Source organism: Chinchilla lanigera, unplaced genomic scaffold (assembly GCF_000276665.1).
Source record: "Chinchilla lanigera isolate Chin_1 unplaced genomic scaffold, ChiLan1.0 scaffold00059, whole genome shotgun sequence".
NCBI lineage: Eukaryota > Metazoa > Chordata > Mammalia > Rodentia > Chinchillidae > Chinchilla > Chinchilla lanigera.
Genome location: NW_004955460.1, coordinates 13,679,682 through 13,696,497, shown reverse-complemented (window position 1 = coordinate 13,696,497; position 16,816 = coordinate 13,679,682). Strand labels below are relative to the sequence as shown.

General features: G+C 43.3%; 1 protein-coding gene and 1 long non-coding RNA gene across 2 annotated transcripts in view; both read left to right on the top strand.

Moving 5' to 3' along the window:
• Positions 1–1,335: 1,335 nt before the first annotated feature.
• LOC106150009 lies at positions 1,336–5,876 on the top strand. Its single transcript, XR_001236522.1, has 3 exons — positions 1,336–1,420; positions 4,377–4,529; positions 5,836–5,876. It is a non-coding gene; the product is annotated as an uncharacterized LOC106150009 (long non-coding RNA).
• Positions 5,877–6,425: 549 nt separating this feature from the next.
• The window catches only part of LOC102025094 (ubiquitin carboxyl-terminal hydrolase 42), a gene marked incomplete in the record, with an annotated part of 44,288 nt that continues 33,897 nt past the window's right edge, over positions 6,426–16,816 (top strand). Inside the window, 2 exon segments of the mRNA XM_013521210.1 lie at positions 6,426–9,331; positions 10,014–12,436.

The window sequence follows — 16,816 nt, the reverse complement described above, 5'->3', positions numbered from 1 at the left end:
GATTGTAGTTCTAGATCTGTTTCAGGTAACTTTTTTGTTTCCTGGTACTAAACAATGAAATACTGCACCATTTTAATTACTTTTAAATTTTTCTTTTGGCAGTTGCTGAGAATATTTTACTTTTGTGTTCATATTCTCATAATTTTAAAATCTTTACCCATTAAAGGTGGATTTTTAAGTGATTTTTAATTCTATAACTATTCCAGTATCATCTGTTACAGTGGGTTCCTAAGTGATCCCATTTTTAGACGTTTTGAAATTTTTTCATATAAATATATATACACACATACACACACTACGCATACACACACATTTTCTCGCCATACTCCCACAAAAAATCCCACTGTGAATAAAGAAAAGTCCTCTTCCCATAATATCCATAAGTCCTTATGCCTCCCTTCCTCCCCCAACTCACTGTTGTCAGCTTAATGTGTATCGCTCCAGTTGTTGCTATTAAATTGTACATATAGATTCGTTTTCTATTCATGTAAATAGGTACGTACGTACCACAATAAAAGTTTTGAGGGATCTGTCTTTGTGTATAAGAATTACCAGCTACATATTTTTCTTCAAGTTGACTTTTGCTCTCCGATCCATATGTCTCAGGAGCTTTCTGTTATTGTAACACAACTTTACAAACAAAATGTTCCATGGTAAATTTAACCATCTCCCCAGCTGAACGAGATTCAGGTCTCTTCAGGTGTGAACTCTAAACGTAACATCTTTATTCAACTTAATGTTGACAGGGAATCTTTTCATTACTAGTTGAGACTTTAAACATGTTATTGCCCTGTTGCCCCGTCCTTCCTTTGTAAAGGTCTTGATGACTCCTAACCCACAGGACTGGGGTGCCATTGCATAAACTGACGTAGTTGTGACAGGCTCCCTGTAACTCTTCTCCAAGACTGTTATTTTCTTTGGTTAGCCTTTAGTCATGGCTTCTAGGAGACTTGATTCTAGCTTACTTGCACCTTCCGCAAAGCACAGTTAGGGGAGAGAACCGTTTTTCCTCGGGTTTCGGTTTCAAGCCTAACTCAGGAGAGCGGCACACACATCCCCGACACCCTTCCGTCGGCCCACAGGGGCTCCAGCCACCTAGAACTGACCCTGCTCTTTCACCATCACTTGAGTGGCGCCCTCGGCCGGGAAGTGATGCTGGCGATGCAGCCAAAGCTCACCCTTCGCACAGCTTTGCGCTTCTAGGTGCGCAAACGCCCACTCCCCTCAAACACCCGCCTCGCCCCTCCCGCAGGCTTGCAGTTTAGGCTTCGCAATTGACCCGGAAGCGACTGTAGGGCGGGCGGAAGTTCACTCCTGACACGGGCGCGCCCCACCGTCAGTGGGCGGGGCCATGAAGGACTTACCTGAGGAGGACAGGCGGCGGGCTCCAGCGTGCGAGTTTTGGGACTGTAGTACTGAGGTGGGAGTACGCCTAGTTGGAGGGCGAGGGTGATGGTGGGGCTTGCTGCCCGAGTTGCCCAGGAGAACCCCCGCATCGTCCCTCGAGCCCCTCTGGGCTACTCTGTACGAAGTCTAAAGTTCTTTTGACCCTGAGACCCAGTCTTGCTTTCCCGTCATCAGAACTAACGCCTTGTGTCCTGCCTTAAAATTTGTCACCCCCCCATATGTGTGTGTATAAGTATATATATATATATATATATATGAAAGTAGACAATACGTAAAATAGCGTAAGATAGTAAAAACACAGATTTGAAATATATACTTTATTATAGAACATATGTAGGTACATATGCAGAACTAACGCCTTGTGTCCTGCCTTAAAATTTGTCACCCCCCCATATGTGTGTGTATATAAGTATATATATATATATATATATGAAAGTAGACAATACGTAAAATAGCGTAAGATAGTAAAAACACAGATTTGAAATATATACTTTATTATAGAACATATGTAGGTACATATGCATAAATATATACATTATGTATACAGATATTCATTTAACGACTGAGTTTTGTATTGTATGTAGCATGTACATTACAATATTCAGAGTAAAGAAATGGTCAAAGGAAACTACAACCTGATGACTACTTTTATTTGCATAACACACACAGTACTATAGTATATAAGAACATAAAGTTACAGTACTATACAGTACAATCAGCAAAAATTACTCTATAAGCAAGATATATTCTACCAAAAAAGACACTGAGACTCTATAAAGAAGATGTACGGAAATTATATATGGGTGGTAAGTATGAACAGTCATTTAACAGGTAGGTCGTTAAATGAGAAATGCTGTATACATATAAATATACATTTATGCATATACCTGTGTACATATTTGTACACATAAATTTTATACATTCACAAACCTAATTACAGATACAAAATAATAATATATAAGACATCTTACCTTTTTTTTGTCTTTTTCAGACAGGGTCTTGCTATACAGTTCAGGATGACCTAGAGCTCACTTTTTAGCTCAGGCTGTTCTTGAACTTGCAGTGATGCTCCTGCCTCAGCCTCCCAAGTGCTGGGATTACAGGCGTGCTCCACCATGCCTGGCTGACATTCTACCACTTGAGGTGTTTGTTTTTATTGTAAGACTGTATGTTATTGTACAAATTGTTCTGCAACTTGCTTTTCCCTGTCCCAGTTCTTCACGTAAGGGTACATACATTCGTCTTCATTTTTTTCTGCTTGTTTCATGGTATGCCTCAACCCTCCTATTCAGAGCATGGGGGCATGGTTGAAACCAGTAGGAAATATTTTGGGGTTACCAGCAAGTGTGAGTTTATATCAATACCTAACATAGTTATCTTATCACCTCTTTTTTAAACTGTATGATGAAATTAGTATTATTATTTTGTCTTTTTGAGATAGGGTCTTGTCATGCAGTTCAGGCTGGCCTTGAGTTCACTTTGTACGCCAGGCTGGTCTTGAACTTGCAGTGATCCTCCTGCCTCAGCCTCCCGAATGCTGGGATTACAGGTGTGCACCACCATGCCCTAGTGAATAAAAGTATATACATCACGTAGAATTACTAGGTCCCTTGAACTTTTTCCAGAATTTTTAGTCATTCTTAGTATTTTGTGTGCTAGTTCTAATGTTTTAACTTTGTCACAAAGATACCTGATTCTAACTGCCAGACAGTAAAGGACATCGTTCAAATCAAGGAAACTTTGAGCCTGAAGGTGCATCTCCCCTTTGGATTTCCCTCATTTTTCCGCTCTTACATTGCTTTGTTTTTCTAGGATGACTTAATCCTTAGGCACTTCATAACCTGCACCTTCCACTTCCTTCATTACAGCTCATCTGCCTCAGGTCAAAGCCAACCCCTACCAGATTGCTGAAGTACTGTATACCTATTTCTCTTCTTGGCATACACACTAACTCTGAAAAAGGCCTTCTAGTTCCCCGTGTGAATAAGTGAGGTTTCTGCTCAGATAAGCACTTACAACATTTTTAATAAGCCTGGGCTTACTCCTTTTAATAAGTGACAATTCTTGACATGAAGATGTAAGGACATATGTGTAAAAAAGGAACTTTGTATTATTCAGTATCTTCCTATACCCAGTGGTTCCATCAGGAGAAAACACACAACATCTTCCATCCAGGAATCCTAGAAAAAAATACTAATGTGTACTGCTGTGAATTTTAAAAAATATATACATCTTTTGTGGTGTTGCTGACCATAATTAGTGAGTTAACATGTTTAATTAATACAGATTATATAAAAGAGAGACAAGATATATAATAGTGCCAAAATAACAGATAGTTGTATATTCTTTCATTAACTTTGATGCATTTATGACTGTTGCTCTATATCCACCTTCTTCTAGGTCATTTCATTTGACCTCAGACACCAATTAACACACTTTTTTTTTTGGTACCACGAATTGAACTCATGACCTCATGACCTCAGACTTGCCAGGGAAGAGCTTATGCCACTGAGCTATATCCCCAGCCCCAATTAACAAACTTAAGATCAAAGAAAGCATTATGCTGGTAGTTTACTTATATGATCACCAAATTATCTTAAACTCAGAGGGTTTTTTTTTGAGAGCTCTGGATTTTCTCCAATAACTCAAGGTAAACTAGTCACAGAGTTCTCCTTTTTGCTTTAATTTCTTTTTTATGCATGCTCTTACATCTGCCTAGAAAATCCCTCTATGCACAGCTTTCTGAGGAACATACTCTTTGACACCTGTTGTGAGAGTATGAGCTGTGTACTTAACACCTAACTTGTAAATTGAAACACTAGTGGCATCTACTCCATGGTCCTGTTGTAAATAGTAAATGTCATGTCCAAAACATTCAAGAGAGTTGCCTGGGACAGAGGCATCTCTCAATTGTTAGCTGGCATAAATATCCTTTCCTAATGACAATCCCTCTTCATCTTTGCTCCTAGGAGGTTAATACCTGCTGACACCACTGACCATCATCCCTAGGATCAGAGCATCTCTGACCCTGGTGCCAGGCCCCTCAGTGGCCTGCACCCCTTGAATGTCCCCATTTAGGGAGATTGTTCTGGAGGTGCAGTTTCCATCATCAGCTCCTTAAGGTGAGTGAAACACTCATGACTTATCTTCTCTCCTGTTTTTGCACATCCCCAATTGATGAAACCTATGGAGTTCTAAGAGTGTAGATGTTGGAGATAGGATGAGGAAATGTTTGCAGGTCCAAGAGGGGACAAGATGAGACTTGGGAGGAAGACATTTAGCAAATTCCAGGTCTCAGAGAGGAGATTGCCCATGCGAGGGAGAACCAAGGGGAACCATCCAGGGTTGGTCACCTGGCAGAAGAGGAGAATGAGGGGAGAGCCTGAACCAGAGCCTTCATTGGGCTCTCTGAAGGCACAGTAAGCCAAGGCAGAGTAGGTAGCTTAGAATTGTCAAATTTGAATGATGCCATTGGGCTTTGGTGGTTGGGGAGGTCTCTAGTAGCCTGGCACTTGACCCCTATTGGTTTAGAGCAGGGCAAATATTGCCTAGTGGGAGGTAGATAAGCAAGTTATTGGAGATATAGACTCAGGATGCGTTGATTTTTATAGGAAAGTTATGCTTTTGTGGGAGGCACTCTTCACTATGCAGAAGAACGAACTCTTCTAGGAGGAGGAGTCTTCCTTGGTCATAAGCTGCATGAGATGGACAAGCATTATAAAATACAGAAAGTAAAAAGCCTAATATAGGCAGATCCTGTTCCGTTTGCCCAGAAGACACCCCTGTCTCAGCCACCACTTCAAGTTGCTTTCTATTACTAACCCCTTACATCTCTAATGACATGTGACTTATTGCAGGGATATCTAAGTACCTGCCTAGATTAGTGGGTGGCTATAAGCAATAAATCTGGGAGGCTGAAATAAATCATTACATATCTCTGGAGGATGACTGGCCAGGATCAAGGTGTGACATGGTTGGCCCCTCTGGAGGATTGTAAGGAAAAATCTCCCTGCGTCTCCTCTAGTTTCTAGTGGTAGTTGACAAGCTTTAATGTTTGTTGGTGATTGGGTGTATCACCTTGACCTCTGCCTTTATCTTTCCTATGTAGGTGTCTGTGTCCAAATTTTCTTTTCCTGTGGAGGACACTGCTCATTGTACTCAGGCCCACCTTAAAGAATTCATTTTAACTTAGTTACCTCTATTAAGTGTTTGCTAAGTTGCCTGGTCTGGACTCAAAAGTTTTAGAAGTGACTTATAACATACAACTGAATCCAGTTAACTGTTGATTATTCATCAGAAGTGATGAAGGCCAGCAGGCAGCAGGATGCCATAATTAAAGTGCTGAAAGAAAAAAAAAATAGTGTTGAAAGAGGACCTTGCGTTGTCTCTGCATTACAGCATGTAAAAGGCCCTGTGTTCAATCCCTAGGAGGAAGAAGAAGAGGAAGAGGAGGAAGAGGGAGAAGAGGAAGAAGAAGAAAAAGAGGAAGAAGGAGAGGCAGTGGAGGAGGGGGAGGAGGCAGAGGAGGGACAGAGGGAGGGGAGGGAGAAAAGGAAAGAGGAGGTGGAGGAGGAAGAGGACATCCCCAATTTAAAAAAAAAATCTGAGGAAATTCGTCAGTAATATACCTTCCCTACAGAAAGGCTAAAGGGGTTAGGTTGGTAGTCTATTCCTATAATCCCAGTTTTCTGGTAGGCTGAGGCATGAGGGTCACAAGTTTGTGCCCAGTCTGGGCAACCTAGTGACTTAGTGTGACCTCATTTTAAAACTATAAAGAAAAAATAACTTGGGATTTTGCTCAGTGGGAAAGACCTGCATTCAATCCATAAATAGTCCATGACTTATGATGCTAAAAGGTGCATTTGTATCCCCAACTCCTACCCCTGCACCATCATGTGCTTTCTCCTCCCTCTGCCTCCATGGGTTACTAATCACTCGCCTGCTTTCCATAGCAGTTTTTTTTTTTTTTTGTCTTTTTGAGACAGGGTCTTGCTATTGCAGTTCAGGCTGGCCTCGAACTTGCAACGATCCTCCTGCCTCAGCCTCCGAAGTGCTGGGATTACAGGCATGCACCACCACACCTGGCTTCCATAGCAGCTTGAAAACTCACTGAGAGCAGGCGCTCTTTGACACAGACACCTCTGCTGCCTCCCTGACATGCAGAGTCAGTGCTAGGTGAAAGTAAGTGAAGGATTTCAAGAGAACAGAGTTACAGATAACTAAGGGTTGGATGTTTTAATGACTAGTTTTATTGCCCAGGTAAATATTCACCACAGTGTCACAAAAAGTCCATTTAAGAATAACTGCATTTTATTTATAAACTCATAGTCTTTATACAATAAGCATTTTATTAAGTTTCAGAAATAAATCTCTTTGGGAACAATTACAATGTACTTTAAATCTTTAGAAATAAAGACTCCCTCCAACACTAAAATTTAAGGTTCTGGAAGTTAAATGATGGAGGACAGGGCTAAAGACACAAGCTTTATTTATTTATTTATTTATTTATTTATTATTTTGCTGTGTTTTGAGAAAAGGGCCTTGCTAAGTTACCCAGGCTGGGCTCCAACTGTCCATTTTCTTCTCTCAGTCACCCTAGTTGCTCTAATTGTGTGTCCCACCATGTCTGACACAGAAGACTGCTTCATTCGGTACGTTGTTCTTTTTATTTTGTATTTGTCTTTTTGCAATATTGGGTACAAACAAATGGTATCCTGCATGGTAGGGAAGTGTTTTACCACTAAACTATGAACCCAGTAGAGTCACTCTTTAAGACACTTGGATAAGTTTTGGGTTATGTATTTTTTTCACTTATTAGTATTTCATTTAAGACCCTGTGATTAAAATTGTTATTATTAGTTTTTGGTACCAGGAATTGAACTCAAAACCTCACACTTGTCAGCAAGCACTGTGCTTGCTGACACTGAGTAATATCCCCAGCCCTAAAATTATTTTTATAATTAGATACTGTTAGTATATGGATTTCAGATTTATTCATTTGGATACTGTGCATTAACATCAGAGGAATTCTAATACAGAGTTTATCTCTTGACCTTTTTATCTTATTTATTTTACACTTTGAGACAGAATTCCTCTAGGTTGCCCAGGCTGACCATGAACTTGCAGTCGTCCAGCCTCCGTGTACTCAGACAGGATTACAGCCACATATCATTGTGGCCCAAAGACCATTTGAACACACCTTTCTACAAACATGCAAAATATTGTTTATTCAAGTATCTGAGCCAGCAATTAACAGAAAAATAACAAGCACATAAGAGGCTCTGAGTGTGATCCCAACAAAATAAAATGAATGAGTAAATAAAATATAACCACAGAGAGATACTGAATACAAAGACAGTAGCAGAGGGAAGGCTAAGAGGAAGTATGACTGCAGTAAAAGTCCCTGAGGAGGCTTCTGCTGAGCGATCACTTGAATTATGAGTTGGCCAGGTGAGGTCTTCTGCACCTGTACCTTGGCTACCCCAGAGGCTGAGGCAGGAGGATGACAAATCCCTACAAAACCTGGGCAACTTAAAAATACCCTCCTTCAAAATATCAAAGATTTAGATGAAAAAGGCTATCGATATAACTTGGCGACAGGTCACTTGCCTAGCATGTGGGAAGTTTTGGATTCACTCTCCAGTAACACAGATGATTTAAAAATTTAAAAAAAATACAAAATGAAAAGATTGGGACTTTACTCAGTGGTACAGCATGTATTTAGATTGTGAGAGGACCAATTCAATCTTCAACATTGTTAAATAAAATCATTTTCTATCCCTGCATAATTGCTTTGTTTTCTCCACCTTGTTTTCCTTAATGTGTGTCACTAATTGCCCGCCTGGACTCAAAAAGCAGGTTGAAAGCTTCCTGATGACAGGCATTCTTGGGCAGAAACAGTCTTTGTTGTGTCCCTGATGTGTAGAGGCAACCCTAGGTGAATGAAAATGAATATCTGAAGAGAAGTAAATTATATATAACTGACCGTTGGGTTGGGTCATCTTTACAGATTAGAATCTGGCGCAGTCATCTCTCACATGTTAGTTGGCATAAATATCCTTTCCTAATGAACATCTTCAGTTTTGCTCCTAGGAGGCTGATTCCTGCCACTACCACTGACCAGTATCCATCCCTAGGTCAGTGGGTCTCTGACCCTGCTGGGCAGGGCTCCTCAGGGTCTTCACCCCTTGAACCTCCCTGTTTGTGGAGGTTCTTGTAAGAGTGCATTTTTTTGTCATCAACTCCTTATGGTGAGTGACACACTCGGCTTTCCTTCTCTCCTGTTTCTTCACCACCGAGGTCCATGAAACCTGCAGTGTTCTATGAGGGTAGATGTTGCAGGTAGGATGAGAAAGAGTTTGCAGGCCTAAGAGAGCACAAAAATGAAGCTCGGAGGGAAAACCTTTATCTATTTCCAGGTCTCAGTAAGGAGGCTGCCCATGCCGGGGAGAGCAAGGGGAAGCATCTTGGGTGGGTCGCATGGCAGAGCCTTTATTGGAATTTCTGAAGGCGCAGCAAGCCAGAGCTGGTTGGAAAATTGCAAAAATTCCAATGGGACATGTTTGTTGGGAAGGTCACTATATGATGACACTTGGCCTGTGATGATTTACAGCATGGGAAATATTAGGGAAATACCTTGTGTGAGAGAGTTAGGTAAGGAAGGTGTTGGGAGTGTAGATGCAGGAAATGTAATTTTGCAGAAGAAGGACATGCTGCTGGTGGAATTGATTATGTTTGGAAGATTTGGCTGTCTTTTTTTTTTTTTTTAATGTGCTGCTGGGGATTGAACTGAGGGCCTTGGCATGCAAGGCAAGAGCTCTACCACTGAGCCACATTCCCAGCCCAAGATTTGGCTATCTTGAGGAGGAGATATCTACCAGACCAGAGAGGCTTGGAGGCATACAAACTTCATAAAATACAGAAGGTAAAAAGAACTCTCCCATCTTCCATCCCTGCATCATTGCATTGTTTCCCCACCTTGTCTTCCTTAATGAGTGTCACTAATTGCTTGCCTGGTTGAAAGCTCCTTGAGGACAGGCATTCTCAGGCAGAAACACTGTGTTGTCTCTCTGATGAGTAGAGAAAGTCCTAGGTGAATGAAACTGAAACTGTTTGGAGAGAAATAAAATATATGTAACTGTCTGCTTGGTTGGATCATTTTTACACTTGTACCGTTCCCAAGACCAACCATAGTTCTCGCTTGAAGGCAGCAGAACCAACTCTCTCTTTCATGATTTTCCATTTCTCAGCTACTGAGGAGAGCTGGACCAACATTCTCCATCACCTTTCTTAAACACCTTGGGGCCCCTGCTACTTTTAACTTCACTGTGCTCTTTCACCCTGACTCAGGGCTGAGCCCATTTGGCCATCCACCCACAAACCTTTGAAGAACTTATGTTTAATACTAATTTTGGATTGTGAGCAGTGTAATTTACAAGTATCCTGTAAAATAGAAATACTAATGGCACCAACCCCATAGTCCTGTGGAGGTTATAAATGATATGTCTAAAACATTGAGGAGAGATGTCTGGGACATAATCATCTCTCAAGTGTTAGTTGGCATAATTATCCTTTCACTAATTACAATCCCTCATTTTTGTTCCTAGGAGGTTGATTCCTCTCACTACCACTGACCAACATCCATCCCTAGGTCAGAAGGTCTCTGACCCTGGTGGGCAGGGCCCCTTAGGGCCTTCATCCCATGAATCTCCCTGTTGTTTGTGGAGGTCCTTCTGAGGGTGCAGTTTTTTTCAACTGCTTAAGGTAAGTGAGACACTTGGCCTTGCTTCTGTCTTGTTTTCTCAGTGCCCCAGTCCATGACACCCGCAGTGTTCTCCCAGTGTGGATGGTGGAGATAGGATGAGAAACAGTTTGCAGGCCTGGGAAAGGACAAGAATGAGGGCTGGAAGGAAGACATTTATCTACTTCCAGGTCTCAGTAAGGAGGTTGCCCATGCCAAGGAGACCCAAGGGGAAGTAGAAGTCAATGGGGGAAGAACCTCGGTTAATGGAAGTGGAAGTGTTTCAAAAGAAAGAAATTATAGCTAACTAATGGTTGGATCTTTACAGATCAGAGTATCCTCCTCTATCCAAACCATAGTTTTTGCCTGAAGGCAGCGGAATGAGTGGTCTCTTGTTGACAACTTTCCATTCCTCAGTTACTGAGGTGAGCTGGACCTATGTCTTCCTACTCCCTCCCACAGCACCTGGACTTCCTGCCACCCAAACGGCATGCACCCTGCTCCTTTACCATAAGTCAGGGCCAAGCCCATTTGCCCAGAAAATCCTTCCACTCATCCACAATGTATTGACCATGAGCAATGTACTTTACCTCTAGCCTGTAAAATGGAATAATGGCATCCACCGTTCTCCCTTCCAGTATACAGTTCAAACCAAAATACTCTCCTCCCCCTGCTCTGCTTTTCCCTCCCCTCTCTGCACCTATGATTAAGATTACTTTCATTTTTTTTTTATAATTAGATACTGATAGTATGTGGATATGTATTTTCATTACTGGGGAACCCACTGTAGAAAACTGGCATTGAGCTACATCTCCAACCATCCATATATATATATTTCTTTTTTTTTCCTTTTTGGAGACACTGTCTTGCTAAATTACTAAGTTGCCCAAGGTGGTTTCAAGGTTTTGATCCTAATGCCTCAGCCTCCCTGGATTTTTTATTGTAGTAATACATATAGAATCTAAATGCACAGTTCAGTGACATCAAGTATATTGACATTAAATTGAGTTTTAAGTCTCCTTTAAACAACCATTTTCCTAAAATAAATAAGATTTAAAATCTGGTTCCTCAGGTAAGTTAGCCACATGTGAAATGCTCATGTTCTCTTTTTCATAAATAGATGTATAACATGCAAATAAAGGTAATTTTATCTCCTTTCAGGTAGAAATAGCTTGGCTTGATGTTGATGTGTCAGTGGGCAAACTTTAATACTGCATTTATTCATTGTTTAAGATAGAACGCATTTTTGTTGTGAATTCATCAGGAATGGATTTCCATTGTTTACATTAGAAAGTAATATTTTTCCTTATAAGCTCAGTCAGCCAGTCAGACTTACACCTATTTTCCCTTTCTCCTTTGAAACTCTAAATATACTGAATCAAACTTCCTGATGAATCTTGTCTTTATTATCACTTGAATTATCAGTCTTCATTTCTGTACACAAAATCTAAGGGCAATGGAATTCCAAGAGAGACAAACTTTGCTTCCAGTTGGCATTTGGTCCTGACTGCTGGCAGCCTTTATTTGCCTGGGAAAAAAATTCTGCTTAATCCTCAACGCCCCATTTCAAATGTCACTCCATTTGCAAAACTTTTCCTGAACACTATTCACTCAGGTTAAGTCCATCCACTGGCCCCTACTATTACTGTCCTCATTTGTTTTATTATTATTATTTTTTTGTTCTGGAACCGGGAATCAAACTTACGACCTCGCACTTGCCAGGCAGGCGCTGTGCCACTGAGCTAAATCCCCAGCCCCTTACTGTCCTCATTTGAAGCAGGGTGATGCTGTGGATAACCAAGTAGGCACAGCTCCGGATACCCAGCAAAATAGTCTCTGGAAAGTAGGTACAGCACCTCCAATGCATGGCTCTGAGTTCCAAATTAATATTTTGGGACTCCATAAAGGAGCATCTCTGGGTCTGTCACCCCAAAACAAGTGAAGTCTTAGATTTGGGGCAGATACTGTGCAGCTTCAGATTGAATTCCGAGAAGACAGTACTCAGAAGATGAATAAAACCTGCCTTGAAAACTTTCAGGCTTTCATGTCTTCTGTTGGTTTTGCGGGGAGGGGTGTTAATTACTATTATTTACTCTGATAAGTTAAATTAGCTTTTCATTTCATGGCAGTCTAAAGCAAGACTTGAACAACCCAACTAATAAAAGCTGAAGCTGGGATTTACACCGTCTGTTTATAAACAGCACCGTCTGAAGACTGTCTTCCCACCTGGTCTGCAGGGACAAGTCTATTGGTAGTGACAGCTAAGCACTCTTAAACAGTGCAAGGAAGGTACTCTTCTCTCCCTCTCCTGTCTCCCTTTTTTACTCTTTTCTTCCTTCTTCCCTCCTTGCCTCCCTTTCTTTCCTGTTTTGTGGTAAAATGACAGGTTTTTCTTTGTTGCTAATGTGTGTTTTGGCATTTCTATTTATTTATTTATTTTTTATTTTTTTTTGTCTTTTTGGACAGGGTCTTGCTATGCAGTTCAGGCTGGCCTTGAGCTCACTCTGTAGCCCAGGCTGGTCTGGAACTTGTAACGACCCTCCTGCCTCAGCCTCCTGAGTGCTAGGATTACAGGCGTGCACCCCCACGCCCGGCTCTTGGCATTTCTATTATTTCTTCTTTGGTGAGAGTGATTATGAGTAAAGTCTACGAGAGGTAAAGGGCCTGGTGCAAGGATCAACAAAGAGATGCTAAATGCCGCTCCATTCTGTTGTGGTTACAGAACATACAGGGACGGAATGGGCAGTGGCAGGATTCAGCCAGCTCTTGGTTAAGTCTGCATTCATTCACTGTCGTCCTCCTTAAACCATCCAGAGTTTGCAGCGGCCACACTGATGATTCAGTGGGAAAAAGTTCAAAATCTGCAGCCTTGCATCCCGGACAGCTCTGAGGGCAGCGCTATTCCCTGCCCTTCACCCAAGGTGATTCCCTTTGACAGAGAGGGCTGTCCAGGGGCTTCCACTTGCCTTTCCTTACTGAATAGCTCTGTCCTCTGAGTCAAGGAACCGATGTGTGCTTTCTGGCAACTCCTGAGTGTGACTACTTGAATCCTGCATTTGGGAGCCAGACACTGACCCGGTGGACTCAGCACATCACTTGACCTATAGCTGTAAGGGGGCCCTGGAGATGTTTATGGTCCACATCTGCTGCATCAACATGGACTCTGTAACCGATATCCTAGACATACCAGAGTGCTCCCCCTTTCCTAGTGTATGGTTACCGAGTAAATTAAATAGCCAGAGATCTTTGGGGACAAATTTGGAGAGCATAGATCAGGCTTCTTCTTTACTGCATGGGTGTTTTGGACCTGAAAACTGTCTCAGGTCAGAAACTTGGCAGGTGATTGTTTTTTCCCACTTGAACAGCTGATCTTTGCTACTGTGCATCCAGATTTTATAGAGCAAGATATACACCCTTCAATCATCTATGTATTATGCCTTTGTTGACTGCCTGTCTGCCTTCCCCGCACTCTGTTAGCCATCTCTGTGGATGCCTGCAAGTCAGGCACTCCTGTCACTGATGCCTATAGCAACAAGCACGCTCACTTTGCTTCCGCTGAGTAAGTGCTGCTACCTGGCTCCTGTAACTCCAAAATTCTATCGTCCTCCTTGCTACAGGAGAGCCCAGGTCTGCAGTGACACCCTCTAGTCTCAGCCCTGACCTACAGCTGACAGCCACATCCATGTGTCGCTGTTTATCAACAAAGCTGTGCCGGCTTTGCTCCACTCCCCATCCTCAAGATGTGGTTATGATAAACAGTGTGTGTCCCAGGCCTTGGTCACAGCATACAGTCAGCTGGTAGCACTCATTTTAGCACATCCACTTTCCTGAACCCTTTGCTTCTTCTGCCACTATCCACCAACCAAGTCAGGGCCTCTCAGCTTCATAGAACAGGCACCATTTCTTTTGCCACGTGCTACAGTGCATCAGAACCAGGGCTCTTGACAAAAGTGTTCTATCTATAATATGGGACAATGCTTCTATTTCCACCAACTCGCCTTATCTACTCCCCTCCCTGCCCCTGGCTTCTAGCATTGTCACAATCCATTCTCTCACTTATTTGCAGTTCCTGCTGGTATATATGAGCTTGATTGTGTATCTCTTTCAATTTATCATTTCATTCCTTCCCTAGCTGCCCTGGTATTTCCTGCCAGGTCATACCGGGACCTGATCTTAGTAGACAGGTAGCCAGTGTGTGCATAAGACTTTGGGGTGGTGGCTCTATTCTCTAACAAGTGGAAATGGGCTAAAGTCTCACTAATGTTAGATTCTCATTGTTAGCCTTGGGTCTCCTCTTCCTTATCAGAGCACTGACTGTTGTTGGAGGCTGTTGGTGGCTGAGAATTCAATCTTTCCTAATGTTCTGCTCCTTTTAAACTAAGTCCTCAGCCTGGTCCTTGGGACTGTCTGTCCTCAGACTACAGATGCCAACAGTTAGAATGAGTAGCATGGAAGGGTCTCTGGCTTTCATGCTTTGCTTTATACTAATGACCAATCACTTGAAACCTGTCATTTTTCCCTTTTTAAAACATCCCATGAATACCCAATTTTACAGTTCTAATTATTAGTTCCCCCCACATCTTCAAACACCAGAGAGACTGAATAGGCCACCACACTCCTTTTTACCCACATCTGGTCATAGTTCCCCTCCAGTGGGAGCATGGCACAATTAGAGAACTATTAGTGTCACACCTATTACTTGGAACGTTGGTCATATTCTCCTAAGGACCACTCCTGGTATCCACTGTGTTAAGCCAGGCTTCCTAGAAGTAGGGCTTAAGGCACAATTAGGTGTTCATGATATGTTATGGAAGGGTTCTGGGGAGGAGGGGAATGAGAGGTGAGGGCAGAGAAGAACTTAGCAAGAGTATCATCTCAGTGGGAAATTAGGCTTCCTTCAGCTAAGTACAGCCCTCAAGAGAAGGGGCCTGCTCTATGGCTGTTATTAGCAGCCACAACTCAGAGCAGGTGGAAGAGGATGGAGATGTTGGCCAGTAGAAGGATCTGGGTCTGGAGTTACCAGCGCCCACTGCAGACTCCTGGTGTGTGGAGGTCATATTCATATTCTTTTAACTTCTCCGCTCTTGTCAGTTTGCTACTAAGTGGCCCAGAGAAAAGGATCTCTTTCCTTTGCTTTGAGCTCATGAAGAAGGTAGAGTGGGGAGCTGCAACTTCCCATCCAAGGGCTGGGGATTTAGCTCAGCGGCAAAAGCGCTTGCCTGGCAAGCGCAAGGTCGTGAGTTCGGTTCCTGGTACCGGAGAAAAACCAAAAAAAACAAAAACAAAGCATTTACATTTAATCTTCTGAGAGTTGTTCAGAAAAGGAAAGCAAGTTAGTGAATCCATTGTTATGGTTATGGTTGATGTCCTCTCATGAATCTCTTAATGTTGAAAGGGCTGTGGAGGTAAAATTTCATGACCATGCTTTATGAAGAAAGTTGTGATGTTAATCCTGAAAGTGGTCACTGAATTCTGGAGGACTGGAATTTATCCCCGCCCCCTTTGTTTCCTCAAAGTGTTTCTGCTCCAAATACACAATTGATATTTTAAAAGCAGTCTGTAGTGAAAGTAATGATTGGGGCCCTCAAAGGGCAGTGTGGACGAGGAGGAATAGGCTTTGTATCTGCACGTGTAGGAGTTGGATGGCGCAAGGTACTGTGCTTTGTAGGAAATTTTATGGCTGGAATACATAAAACAAAACAAAAACCCAAAACCTTGGGTCTTTCAACTTCAGGCTAAGGAGTTTTCACTTTTCTTTGGGCGCAGGAAGTCTCTGATCTGTCGTTCTGAAAGATCATCTTACCCAGAGCATGAAAGTAGAATCAGCGTATGAGAGAGAGAGGAGACTGTTGGAATGGGCTCCGTGAAAGTAAAGGATAACTTGGGTAGGGTCAAGGCCACATCCTCTGGGTTGGCCAAGGGATGGATCATCTAGAGAGCGAAAATGCAGAGGGAGACTGAGGTCAGCGCCGTATCCTTAATCAAAGCAGGCAGGAGATGCAGAAGGAGGCAGGAGTGGGAGGTATGCGGGGGGATGTGAAAATGAACCAGTTCTCTTAAACCTCGTGGTCAAGACCAGTAAGTGGTTGAAAGTATGACTCTAGCTCTGGCGTGGAAGAGCCGGTCCACTAGCCCTCGAAGACGGCAGAAAGCCAGGATTTGGGGTGAACTCTTGGCAGGGTGGCAGCGGTCGGTTCCTTTCCGGAGCCAGGTTTAAGATTTTCCCCTTCCTGGAATACTGCGTGCAGCCTATGGACAGCGGCGGGATCCCGCGAACCTCGAGGCCGCGCGTCGCTTACCGCACTCGCAGAGGGCGAAGCGCACGAGTGGGAAGAGGTCTGCACCGAGCCTGTTGCTTTTCAGGGGCTGGGACTCGGGCTCCAGGGCCCGAGGGTTCGGAGTGGGCACTGGAGCAAAGGCCGCCGCACTGTTCCATCCCCTGCAGCGTCGGGCGGAAGAGGCCCTGTCTTGCCCCGCCCTGCTCCTCCACTCGCTCAGCCAATCAGTGCGCTCCTTCTGCCGGCAGCCGGCGCTCTGCTGACGCGCGAAGCCCGGCCGGCGCCCGCCGCCCTTCAGTGACGGCCCCTCCCGCGCTCTCCGGGCCCGTTAGCTGCGCGCCTAACCTCTTTTGCGACGGCCCCTGGGCGGCGGCGGCGCGTGCAGACGCGG